Genomic DNA, 12,680 nt, shown 5'->3' on the forward strand with positions numbered 1-12,680 from the left:
GAGGGATTATTGATCATCAGGCATAAAGTTTCAATTAAGCAAGAGGAAACAGCTCAGAGATCTGCTGAACAGCACTGCGCCACAGCCAACAAACGCGCTGTACACGTAACCAGCTGTCGAGGCACAGGCGTTGCGGTGAGTGTCCTTGACAAAATAAAATAAAAACTCAGGTCACGCCAGAAAACAGCTGGAGAGGAACAAAAATGGCTGCCTTTAAGACGACTTGAAAACAGAAAATTGTAGGTACGTAAGTTTCTTTTTATTTTATTAAGTGAAACAAACCAGGCCAACATTTGGCTTAACTATCACCAGAATTCCACGTTTTTCCATAAAGAAGCTGTTTTTAAAAATCTATAAACTTTAAAGAAATTTTCTACCTCTTCACATCACAGTATTGATGTGACTGTGTATGTGAAGAAGAGAAAGTAGAAAAGTGAATACTGTCTACAGACAGTGATGCCCAGGGTTGCAAAGCAAAGGGGTAAATCAGCCAGAAATGGAGGAGGGACAGGTATGTGAAGAAAGCACACAGAGTAACATGTCAGTGGTAAAAGCCAGGTGACTGGTATACGAGTGCTCACAGTAAAATTTTTTGCCTCATGTGTGAAATTTTTCACATTAAATGTTAGAAAAAAAATCAATGAGTATGAATTATTCAAGAACCCATGAGATTTAGTGCCTTCATTTAAATAACCCTGAGTAAAAGAACTACAAGAAAGGGAGATGAAGACTTCTAAATTCTGAATGATAAACAATGTGAGGAAGCAATTTATGGGAATAGACAAAGAAATTCAAAGCCAGAGTTTAACATATGGGGATTATAGTCATTTTTACCATAGCAAAGCAAAGTAAAACAAAACAAAGATGTAAAATTATTTAAAAAAACTGAGATTGATGACTAACAAGTTGGGCATCTTTTCATACATTTTTTGGCTATTTGGGTATTTGCTTTTATAATTTCCATATGTGTATATACACCACACACCCAAAAGAATGGCTAAAATTAAAATTACAACAGCAAATGTTGGCAAGTATGTAGAGCAACTGAAACTCACTCATACAATACTGAAGGGAGTGTAAACTGGTAAAACTTCTTTGGAATCATTTGTATGTACAAAAGAGCCAATGAATCACCAATCTTTCATAAAAACAGAAATATGTACAAATATGGCCGGAAAATATTCACAGAATGTTCATGGCACCATTATTCTTAATAGTCCTAAACTGGAAACAACTCATATGCCCATCACAAATAGAATGGAAAAAAGAAATTTGAGTATATTCATACAACAGAATTCTATACTGCTATACGTACACAGCAACATGAGCGAATTTCACTACCACCACTGAGAGAAAAAGCAAACTAGCACAAGAAAAAAAAATATTAAATTATTCTTATATAAAATTCAAAATTAGGTGAAGTTAGCCTATGATCAGGACAGTGTTCCCACAGATGACGATGGGGTAAAGATGGGGCGGGGGGAGGGGTATGGGACACGCAGAGGGACACTGTGGTACTGCTGCTGCTGCTGCTAAGTCACTTCAGTCGTGTCCGACTGTGAGACCCCATAGACGGCAGCCCACCAGGCTCCCCCGTCCCTGGGATTCTCCAGGCAAGAACACTGGAGTGGGTTGCCATTTCCTTCTCCAATGCATGAAAGTGAAAAGTGAAAGTGAAGTCGCTCAGTCGTGTCCGACTCTTAGCAACCCCATGGACTGCAGCCCACCAGGCTCCTCCGTCCATGGGATTTTCCAGGCAAGAGTACTGGAGTGGGGTGCCATTGCCTTCTCCGCACTGTGGTACTAGTGTTGATCAATTTCATAATGTGGATGGCTGGTTATGTGGGTGGTTCACTTTGTGTTAGTTTATTGAGCTTCACACTTCTTTTAACTTTTCTTTAGGTTAACAAATTTTTAAATGAACTATAAAATGTCTACAACTTTATTTTCTGGAAAAAATAGTCATACAAACTCCATTTAAAAAGACTCTACTAAGTGTAATCAAATTATTTCCTCTATAATGAATGAATATTTTGATAAAGCAAAAAGCTTTACTTTAAAAAACTTAATAAAGTCATATTTTCTAAACCAATAAAGTCACATGTAAAAATGTTTTATTTTTATGTTGCATGGATAAAACTAGAAAGACTAAAATCACTAGGATAATTTTAAAGTAACAATTTCATTTTTTATATAAATTAGTATCATTTATTTTGGGGGGTTAAAGGATTAAACAAGCACTCATTAGATAAAAAATGAAATATGCCCTTTACTGTTCTTTCAACTTTTAAATTTTAATTTCAAAAGTTCCTTTATCTTTTTGATGTGTTTAACAAAAGATAAACATTGTGTTATTTTAATGCACTTAATGGGTAAGAAATAACTTCTAAGTAGGATTAGTAAAAACAATTTAAGTCACAAATCAGCTTTTAGGAAAATACTTCAGTTTGAATACAAGTTTATCTTATTTTCTTCCCAAAATGAATAAAAGAAATTTATTTTCTGAAGAAACTAAATCAGAAAAGTTTAGGACTTACAGAGACACAGGCAGTGTGAAGGGAAGTGAACATACTCCAGCATGGTGAGACCCTCCTCACCACCCCACCCCGCAGTTCTGTTTCCAGAATGCAAGCCCTCACAGACTTTCCCTCAAGTTGCTCATTTCTAAAGGCAAGAAAATCAAAGATTCTTCCCTGGAGAAACAATCTCGATAGAGACAGTATTTGAGGGGTTTCAAGGAAGCAAAATAGCTCATCAGGGACCACCCTAAAATGACAATCATCAGTGGCATGTGGGGATCATGCACCCAGAGCTTCCAGCAAGCTGGCAGGTATTTCATTCTTAAAATACAGCATGAAGCCCCAGCCCCAAACATTCGAGGATTCTGAGTAAACAGCAACCATACTAGGAGCCAAAGAAAATTAAAAAACATTGGCAGTCTCTTCAGGCTTCCCTAGCAGCGCAGTGGCTAAGAATCTACCTGCCAATGTGGGAGATGCGAGTTTGATCCCTGATCTGGAAGACTTTGCATGCTGCAGAGCAACCAAGCCCGTGCATCTAACTCTAGATCATGCTCTAGAGCTGCCACTACTGAAGCCGACGCGCCCTAGAGGCTGTGCTCCCCAACAAGAGAAGCCCCAAGAAGCCTGCACCCCGAAACTAGAGCGAGTAGACCCTGCTTAACACAACTAGAGAAGAGCCTGCGCAGCAGCAAACACCCATCAAAGCCAAAAATAAACAGACAGATCAGTGGGCTCAGTCATGTCTGACCCTTTAGACTGTACCCTGCCAGGCTCCTCTGTCCATGGAATTTTTCAAGTAAGAATATTGGAGTGGGTAGCCATTTCCTCCTCCAAGGGATATTCCTGACCCCTGGGTCTCCTGCATCTCCTTCACTGCAGGCAGATTCTTTACCACGAGCCAACAGGGAAGCCCAATAATTATATAAAAAATACTGGTAATACCTTCAGAGATGAGCAAGCACTGTATTCAATCTATGAACAGAATGCTACAAAACAGCAACAACTGGCACCTTGGGCTTTCATAATTTAAAGCATGAGAGGTGAAGCATAAATTCAATAGATTCGATGATAAAGTCAAGGAAATTTCCAGAAAATAGATTAAACAGACAAAAATTAAAAAAAGAAAATCAGAGGGTCACTCTACAAGGGTCTATTATCCAAAAAAAGCCAGAAGTTCTAGAAATGGGAATAGACAATGGAGAGCAGGGAATCATAAAAAGAGACATTTGAGAGTTTCCCATTATTGAAGGACCTGAATCTCCTGACTGAAAGGACCCACTGAAATGAAATGCCCACTTCAACAACAGCAACAAACCACACCAAGACACAGCATCATGATATTTCAGAATATCAGAAATTGGGAGGGAAAAAGAAAAGACCCAAGAGCTCCCAAGGGAGAAAACAGATCCCATACAAAGGAATGGGAACCAGAATGTCCCGGACTTCTAAACAGCAAAGCTGCGTGCTAAGGTAAGGCAGTGTCCTCAGATTTTTAAAGGAAAGTGATTCTTCAATCTAGATTTCTATAATCTAACCAAACTATCAGGAGTAAGGGTAAACTAAAAATATTTTCATACATGTAGGGTCTTGAAATTATGGAGGAGGTGCCTTACCACATGAGAGTAAATCAAGTAAAAGAAGTAAGTAGGATTCAAGAAAAAAAAGGTTTCAGGTGTTTCAGTCAGAAAGGCCCCCTTCCTTAAGTCCCTGGGGCAGAAGGAGCGACCTCCATCCTGTGTAACATTCAAAGGAGCCTCTGAGCCTCTGCTCGGCCATCACCCTGACCCGGTGGGATCTGTGGAAACTGGAACTGTATGTTCTTTCTCCAAAACGATATACCATACTTTAATAAAAAGCCAAGTAAAATGATGAAAGCAAACCTCTCCTCATCAGCCCCCAACCAACCCAACTCCCTCAGCCTGTGGAAGTGGCTTGCCTGGCTTCAGAGCCAGATAGCCATAGGGAAAAGTCAGCATTTGTCCAAACGTGCTTGGAAAGGCCATCTTTGAGTCCAGGCCTGTGATCCCCAAGTGCCCAGCCCACTAGAGACCCAAAGGTTGGCCCTCCCATCTGTGCCTGGCCCCGGGCCCAAGGGTACACCTTCCTCCTGAGTGTGTGACAGGCAGGCTTCGAGGATGCCCACTAGAAACTCATGGAACTGATTTAATTTGTACCGTACAGTTAATGTAAGAAATTTTAATTTCAAACCATGTAAAACAACAGAATATATAATAGAAAAAAACTAATAGCTATTTGAGCAAGGTACTTCCTGGGTAAGTGAGTGACAGTGAACTTACACTAGTCAGTCTCTGTTTGCGGTGAACTAATACTTTCTCATGTGGTTGACTCAAAATACTTATGAAGAGAATTACCTTCAAAAATATACTGTTAAAAAATTTAAAAGTATGGGGGAAAAGATAATGTAAAACTTTACTAGATAGAACAGAGTATGGATGCCAAGGTAATTACAAAATGATTCTTCCTGGTTCAAAAAGGTGTTGCCATGACCTTCTAACCCATTGCTGAAGTACACATAAAACACTCCTTTAAATGGAAAGAGAAAAGTTAACCAAGAAATTATCCTTTTCTCTCCAATCAAAATTTTTAAGAAATATACATGTAATGTTTTTTATATATTGTAACATAAACAAGACGTTTGCAAAAACACTTAATTTTTAGTGACTGATAACATTGATTGCATTTAATAAGTCGATCTTGCTAGTTACAGAAGAATCCTGTTTATGTTTAAATGATTCCTGGCAGTGATCAGTGGCCATTTAAAAGGTTTACAGAGGAACCAAGAATAAAGGATAAAAAAGTACCAAGAACTGTAAGCGGCCTTGGCCATTCATAAACATCTAAACTTGGAACAGTAACTAACAACTGGAATTTCATCGATGAATATGTTGTGGATATTTAACAATATTTTTTTATTATTTTCATATTTCAGAGTATTCTATTTAAAAGAATTATCTGTAAATCTGGCATTAGAATACAAATGTAAATACTTTTAATGAAATTTTGCAACTTTTTAATGTTTTGACATAGTTTTCTATTTGTCTTTATTTCGGATACCAAAATTATAAAACATCTAAGTAATATATTTTTGTTGTTGTTTCAGGGCTTAGGGGTAAATTCACCCTGAGCATGTGAATATAGAAAGATTAGTAAATATTAAAAAAAAAAAAAAAAAGGTTCAACAAAGAAAGAATTCCCAAGGACAGCTGTTGTCCAGGCCAACAAAGCAAGCTCTCCAGACTGCCGAGGCCAGTTTCCAAACGGAAAAAATGCAGAACTCACAGAGGTTTACAACTCTGCTAAGTTTTTAGGTAGCTTATACACAGGCTTGAAACATACTAATTGAAATATATGCAAAAATCAGCATTAGGCCTATGTAATCAGGAAGCAAGAGAATCATTAACCCCAGAAAAAGAAAGAAAAAAGAAATGTAAAACAGTAGCACATGGCTCAGCATCAAACAATAAAACAATACTGATATAAGATGTAACAATCATGAGGAAAGAAAAAGGCGTGAAGAGGGGAGGTTTAACAGGGTTCCATACAAAGAGGGTCAACAGGTAAAGTGAAAAATAGGTCAGTTAAGGAACAGTAATATAAACATGCTACTTAGAAACATGGAGGTAAAGAGCCAGAAAAATAAACTCAACTTGTTCAAAGCTGTCTCTTGGAGGTGGGTATGAAGGGTGAGATAGGGGAGTATTAATATATAGTCTTTTATAAGTAACAGCTTTATTGAGATATATTTCATACACCACACAATTCACCTGTTTGAAGTATATAATTCAGTGGCATTCAGTATATTGGGCAACCATCACCATCAATTTTAGAATATTTTCATCACCCCAAAAAAGAAACCTAATACTCATTAGCAGCCACTCTGCATTCTCCCTAAGTCCTTCCTTTGTTGTTTTCAGTTCTAAATTGTGGTAAAATACACACAATACGAAGTTTACTATTTTAGTCATTTTTAAGTGTTCAGTTCAGTGGCACTAAGTACACACACACTTGAGCAACCATTACGACCATCCATCTCCAGAAATTCTTCATCTTCCCACAACCAGTAAGAATTCCCCACTGCCTCCCTCCCCAAGCCTTGCTGACGGCTGTTGCTGTTCTACCTTCTATTTGATTCTTCCAATTACCGTATATGAGTGGAAGCAAACAAAAATTGTCATTTTGTGTCTGGCTTATTTCACATAACACGATGTCTTCAGGGTTTACTCATGCGGTAGCATACGTCAGAGCTGCACTCTTTATGAAGGCCGAATAATACTCCAACACTCCATTGTGTGCACACACGTTTTAGTTATCCGCTCATCTACTGATGGACATGTGGGAATGCTTCTACTTTCTGGCTATCATAAATAATGTTGCTATGAAAATGGTGAATGAATATATCTGTTCAATCCCCTGCTTTAAGTTATTTGGTGTATATACCCAGAAGTGACATGCTGGATAAAACATTTAAATTTTTAACTTATTTTTATTTTTTCACTTTAGGGTGTGCTGGCCTTCATTGCTGCACAGATTTTCTCTAGTTGCAGTGAGCAGCGGCTACTCTCTAGTTGCAGCGCACAGGCTTCTTGTTGCTTCTCCTGTTGCAGAGCACAGGCTCCAGGCGAATGGGCTTCAGTAGCTGCAGCACAAGAGGCTCAGTAGTTGTGGCTCACGGGCCTGAGAGTGTGTAGGCTTCAGAAAGTTGTGGTGCACGGGCTCAGTAGTAGCAGCTCATGGGCTCCAGAACATGGGCTCGGTAGTTGTGGTGAATGAGTTTAGTTGCTCCGTGGTATGTGGAATCTTCATGGACCAGGGATCAAACCTGTGGCCCCTGCACGGGCAGGTGGATTCCTATACAGGTTCGCCACCAGGGCAGTCCTGAAATGTTTAATTTTTTGAGGAAAAGACATATTGCTTTCCATAGTGGCCGTATCATTTTATATTTCCATGAGCAATGCACAAAGGTTCCAATTTTTCCACATCCTTGCCAACACGTGTTTTCAGTTTTTTTTGTTTGTTTTTAATAAAAGCCATCCTAATAGGTATGAAGTTGTATCTTATTGTGGTTTTGATTTGCATTTTCCTAATGACTGAACTGAATGATTAGTAATGTTGAGCATCTTTACACGCTAGTAAAGTAATGCTCAAAATTCTCCAAGCCAGGCTTCATCAATACATGAACTGTGAACTTCCAGATGTTCAAGGGGGTTTTAGAAAAGGCAGAGGAACCAGAGATCAAATTACCAACATCCACTGGATCATCAAAAAAGCAAGAGAGTTTCAGAAAAACATCTATTTCTGCTTTATTGACTGTGCCAAAGCCTTTGACTGTGTGGATCACAATAAACTGTGGAAAATTCTGAAAGAGATGGGAATACCAGACCACCTGACCTGCCTCTTGAGAAATTTGTATGCAGGTCAGGAAGCAACAGTTAGAACTGGACATGGAACAACAGACTGGTTCCAAATAGGAAAAGGAGTACGTCAAGGCTGTATACTGTCACCCTGCTTATTTAACGTATATGCAGAGTACATCATGAGAAACGCTGGGCTGGAAGAAGCACAAGCTGGAATGAAGATTGCTGGGAGAAATCTCAGTAACCTCAGATATGCAGATGACACCACCCTTATGGCAGAAAGTGAAGAGGAACTAAAAAGCCTCTTGATGAAAGTGAAAGAGGAAAGTGAAAAAGTTGGCCTAAAGCTCAACATTCAGAAAACTAAGATCATGGCATCTGGTCCCATCACTTCATGGGAAATAGATGGGGAAACAGTGGAAACAGTGTCAGACTTTATTTTGGGGGGCTCCAAAATCACTGCAGATGGTGATTGCAGCCATGAAATGAAAAGATGCTTTCTCCTTGGAAGGAAAGTTAGGACCAACCTAGATAGCATATTCAAAAGCAGACATTACTTTGCCAACAAAGGTCCATCTAGTCAAGGCTATGGTTTTTCCAGTGGTCATGTATGGATGTGAGAGTTGGACTGAGAAGAAAGCTGAGTGCCGAAGAATTGATGCTTTTGAACTGTGGTGTTGGAGAAGACTCTTGAGAGTCCCTTGGACTGCAAGGAGATCCAACCAGTCCATTCTAAAGGAGCTAAGTCCTGGGTGTTCATTGCAAGGACTGATACTAAAGCTGAAACTCCAATACTTCGGCCACCTCATGTAAAGAGTTAACTCATTGGAAAAGACCCTGATGCTGGGAGGGATTGGGGGCAGGAGGAGAAGGGGACGACAGAGGATGAGACGGCTGGATGGCATCACCAACTTGATGGACATGAGTTTGAGTCAACTCCGGAAGTTGGTGATGGACAGGGAGGCCTGGTGTGCTGCGATTCATGGGGTCGCAAAGAGTGACCCCAAAGAGTGACATGACTGAGTGACTGAACTGAACTGAATGATTAGTAATGTCGAGCATCTTTTTATGTGCTTATTGGCCATTTATTTATCTTCTTCATAGAAATTTCTATTCAAGTCCTTTGCCCATTTCTGATTTGGTTTGCTTGCTTTTTGTTGTTATATCTTAGGAGTTCTTTATATAGTCTGAAATATTCACCGCCTTATATTTGGTTTGTAATTCTTCTCTATCATCCTGTTGACTGTCTGTATATTCTGTTAATACTGACACACAATTTTTCTAATTTTGATAAGATTCAAATTATTTTTTCTTCTGTTTCCCATGCCTTTAGTGCCATATCCAAGAATAACTGCCAGATCCAACATCATGAGGTTTTTTCTAAGAGTTTTATAGTTTTGTCTCTTTGATGCATTTTGGGTTAATTTTTGCATATAGTGTTTAGATAAGGGTTAAGCTTCATTCTTCTGCATGTGAATTTCCAGTTTTCCCAACTCCATTTGTTGAAAAGACTATCTTTTTCTCATTGAATAGAGAACTGGCATCCTTATAGAAAATCATTTGGCCATACATGCAAGGACTTACGTCTGGCCTCTCCAGTCTGCCCCATTGGTTAGTGTGTCTGTCTTTATGTCACTAAGGACAGTGTATGCTTTTGACCACTGTAGCTTTGCAGAAAAATCTGAAATCAGGAAGTGTGAGTCCTCTAACTTTGTTCCTCTTTTTCAAGATAGTTTTGTAATTCAAGGTTCCTTGAGATTCCATATGAATTTTTGAACAAATTTTTCTATTTCTACAAAAAATATCATTGAAATTTTGATATGGGTTGCACTGAATCTGTAGATTGCTTTGAGTATTGTTGACATTTTACCAGTATTAAGCCTTCCAAGTGATTAACAAAGGATGTCTTACCATTTCTATACACCTTCTTTAATTTCTTTCAGCAATGTAAAGTTCTCATGGTGTAAGTCTTTACCTCCTTGGTTAATATGATTAAATATTTTATTCCTCTGATTTACTGTAAACAGAACTGTTCATTTTTTTTTCATATTGTTCATGATTAGTGAAGAAAAATCATTTTATTTTTAAATGAGATGGTTAGATAGCATCACCAACTCAACAGACATAAATTTGAGCAAACTCCAGGAGATAGTAGGCGACAGAGGAGCCTGGCATGCTGCAATCCATGGGGTCACAAAGAATCAGAATGACTTGGTGACTGAACACCACCACCAACATGTATTACACAGATAAAAGATAAATACATCAAAAAGAAGACAAATATATTGCAATTCTCCAAAGATCAAGTTTAATCAGAAAGGAGATAAACTGTGTTTAAACAGTTTACATTATTCAAACAACCAGATTCTGAACTTTCCAAATTTTAAAAAATGTGAACATTTCATACTCTTCAGTATACTGTACTATAAAATGAAAGTAAATTTCCATGTATCTTTCTGTTGACCTGTGATTTTCTTATTGCAAATATAATTTGCTTTAGTTTTTAAAAAAAAAATCACACCCTGTAACATATTCCACGAGAGATTCCATATATCAACAGAGAATTATCTTCTGATTTCTTATATTCTCTTCCTTATATCTATGGGTTTTGCCAGATTCTGTCAGTATTCCAGGGACTTCCCTGTATATGGTAAAGAATCTGCCTGCCTGCTCTACCAAAACTTCTCATCCCTGGAGATATTCAACAGACATTCTATATGGAGGTTTCAATCCAGACTGGGAAGGTGAATGGAACGAATTTAATCGATTTCTTTAATTCTTTTGCTTCTACTATTCTAGGATCATAGCAAATGAAGATGCCAAAAGACAACTGGAAGGTTTAGAGTTAAATAAAATAACAAAATCAACAACAAAACAAAAACAGTAAAATGAAAACTTTTGGTTCAATAATGAAATGTAGCCAAAGTGGCTTTGCTGTAAACCTAAGAATGTGCAACTTGAATGTGAGGAAAAAGTTTTAAATTTATTTTTAGAATTTCAATTGTCCATACAAATTCCAGATCAGAACTCTATGAAAAACTATCAATAAAATATTTATTGAATCACTATTATATTCCCAACATTATGCTAGGCACTAAGAACACAAAAACCAAAATAAATGTTCAGCTCCTGCTTTCACAGATCGCATGTAAATAATAACATGCAATCTGGAGGAGGCACCTTAAGTCAAGGGTGGGTAGTGAGGGAAATTCATGAAAAGAAGAGGTGACCTGAGCTGAGTCTTAAAGAATAAGGAGGAAGTAGGAATGATCTCTGACTGTATTGGGCACTGTACTGTAGGTGCAGGCTACAAAGACTACTCAGAGAAAATCTGTAGTTAGGTCAATAAGGGGGACGTTGTTCAGTCGCTAAGTGGTGTCTGATTCTTTGTGACTCAATAGACTGCAGTAAGTCAGGCTTCCCTTTTCTTCACCATTTCCTGGAGTTTGCTCAAACTCATGTCCATTGAGTTGGTGATGCCATCCAACCATCTCATCTTTTGCCACCCCTTCTCCTCCTGCCTTCAGTCTTTCCCAGCATCAGGGTCTTTTCCAATGATTTGGTTCCTTGCATCTGACTGCCAAACCACTGGAATATTAGCTTCAGCATCAGTCCTTCCAATGAATATTCAGGGTTGATTTCCTTTAGGATTAACTGGTTTGATCTCCTTGCTGTTCAAGGGACTCTCAAGAGCCTTCTCCAGCGCCACAGTTCAAAAGCATCAGTTCTTCAGTGATCAGCCTTCTTTATGGTCCAACTCTCACATCCCTACCTGATTACTGAAAAGACCATAGCTTCATCAGTAAAGTGATATCTTTGCTTTTTAATATGCTGTCTAGGTTTGTCCCTTTCTTTCCAGGAGCAAATGTCTTTTAATTTCATGGCTGCAGTCACCATCGGCAGTGATTTTGGAGCCCAACACCATAAAGTCTGTCATTGTTTTCATGTCTTACCCCATCTATTTGCCATGAATGATGGGACCAGATGCCATGATCTTAGCTTTTTGAATGTTGAGTTTTAAGTCAGCTTCTTCACTCTCCTCTTTCACTTTCATCAAGAGGCTCTTTAGTTCTTCTTTGCTTTCTGCCATAAGACTGGTATCATCTACATATCTAAGGCTGTTGATACTTCTATTGGCAATCTTGATTCCAGCTTGTAATTCATCCAGTCTGGCATTTCACATAATGTACTCTGCCTTTAAGTTAAATAAGCAGAGTGACAATCTATAGCCATGACATACTCCTTTCCCAATTTGAAACCAGTCCATTGTTCCATGTCTGGTTCTACTGGTACTTCTTGACCTGCATACAGGTTTCTTGGGATGCGGGAAAGGTGATCTAGTATTCCCATTTTTTTCAAGAATTGTCCACAGTTTGTTGTGACCCACATGGTCAAAGGCTTTAACATAGTTAGTGATGTAAAGTAGATGTTTTTCTGGAATTTTCTAGTTTTTTTCTATGATCCAGTCGATACTGGCATTTGATCTCTGGTTCTTCTGCCTTTTCTAAATCCAGCTTGTACATCTGGAAATTCTTGGTTCACGTACTGCTGAAGCCTTGCTTGAAGGATTTTGAGCAATATCTTGCTAGCATGTGAAATGAGCACAACTGTATGGTAGTTTGAACATTCTTTGGCATTGCCTTTCTTTGGGATTGGAATGAAAACTGACCTTCTCCAGTCCTGTGGCCACTGCTGAGTTTTCCAAATTTGCTGGCATACTGAGTGCAGCACATTAACAGCATCATCTTTTAGGATTTAAAATAGTTCCAGTGGAATTCCATAA

At 38.5% G+C, this 12,680-nt stretch overlaps 1 protein-coding gene across 1 annotated transcript in view; it reads right to left on the reverse strand.

The window, feature by feature from the left end:
* The window catches only part of ARID2 (AT rich interactive domain 2 (ARID, RFX-like)), a 208,554-nt gene that overhangs the window by 987 nt on the left and 194,887 nt on the right, over window positions 1–12,680 (reverse strand).

This window comes from Bison bison, unplaced genomic scaffold (assembly GCF_000754665.1).
Source record: "Bison bison bison isolate TAMUID 2011002044 unplaced genomic scaffold, Bison_UMD1.0 scf7180017864077, whole genome shotgun sequence".
In the NCBI taxonomy this organism is placed as follows: domain Eukaryota; kingdom Metazoa; phylum Chordata; class Mammalia; order Artiodactyla; family Bovidae; genus Bison; species Bison bison.